Source organism: Cucurbita maxima, unplaced genomic scaffold, assembly GCF_002738345.1.
Source record: "Cucurbita maxima cultivar Rimu unplaced genomic scaffold, Cmax_1.0 Cma_Scf06894, whole genome shotgun sequence".
In the NCBI taxonomy this organism is placed as follows: Eukaryota; Viridiplantae; Streptophyta; class Magnoliopsida; order Cucurbitales; family Cucurbitaceae; genus Cucurbita; species Cucurbita maxima.
Window position 1 is genome coordinate 1 of NW_019278910.1, and position 744 is coordinate 744.

The 744-nt window shown below is 30.9% G+C and overlaps 2 non-coding genes across 2 annotated transcripts; both read right to left on the minus strand.

Annotated features, from left to right (window-relative positions):
• Positions 1-370: 370 nt before the first annotated feature.
• On the minus strand, positions 371-443 carry TRNAA-AGC. Its single transcript has one exon. It is a non-coding gene; the product is annotated as a tRNA-Ala (tRNA).
• Positions 444-568: 125 nt separating this feature from the next.
• On the minus strand, positions 569-641 carry TRNAA-UGC. Its single transcript has one exon. It is a non-coding gene; the product is annotated as a tRNA-Ala (tRNA).
• Between the last annotated feature and the right edge of the window lie 103 nt (positions 642-744).

Below are 744 nucleotides of genomic sequence, written 5' to 3' on the forward strand. Positions count from 1 at the left end.
GTCTTTTCAGTCTCATATAGGCTTTGTTCCCAAATTTTATATTATTGTGATAGAAGCTATAAATGACCATTATATTCATTGGTCAAAATTTTATATTATTGTGATAGAAACTATAAATGACCATTATATTCATTAGTCAGATATTGCAATTGTAAGTATCTTTTCTTTTTCTCTCCTACCCACCTTATACATAACATGTTAAATTAACTCATACTGAAAAAAATCATTTCTTTCTTTTGGAGATAGAAACTATAAATGACCATTATATTCATTGGTCAGATATTGCAATTGTAAGTATCTTTTCTTTTTCTCTCCTACCCACCTTATACATAACATGTTACTCATATTGAAAAAAATCATTTCTTTCTTTTGGAGATGCGGGGTATCGATCCCCGTACCTCTCGCATGCTAAGCGAGCGCTCTACCATTTGAGCTACATCCCCACAATTTTTGCATCACAAAACCCTAAATTTTTCATCATCAATAATAGTGAAAATGAAGAAATAGGTCATGAATAAGGAAAAATTTGAAAAGAAACAATATATTTAATAATAGATAATCTTATTTTTGGAGATGCAGGGTATCGATCCCCGTACCTCTCACATGCAAAGCGAGCACTCTACCATCTGAGCTACATCCCCATGATTCTTACATCATAAAACCCTATTAATGTCCCATCATCAATAATAGTGAAAATAAAAAAAATATCAAAATATTAATAACAAATAGTTTAGATATCCCCAC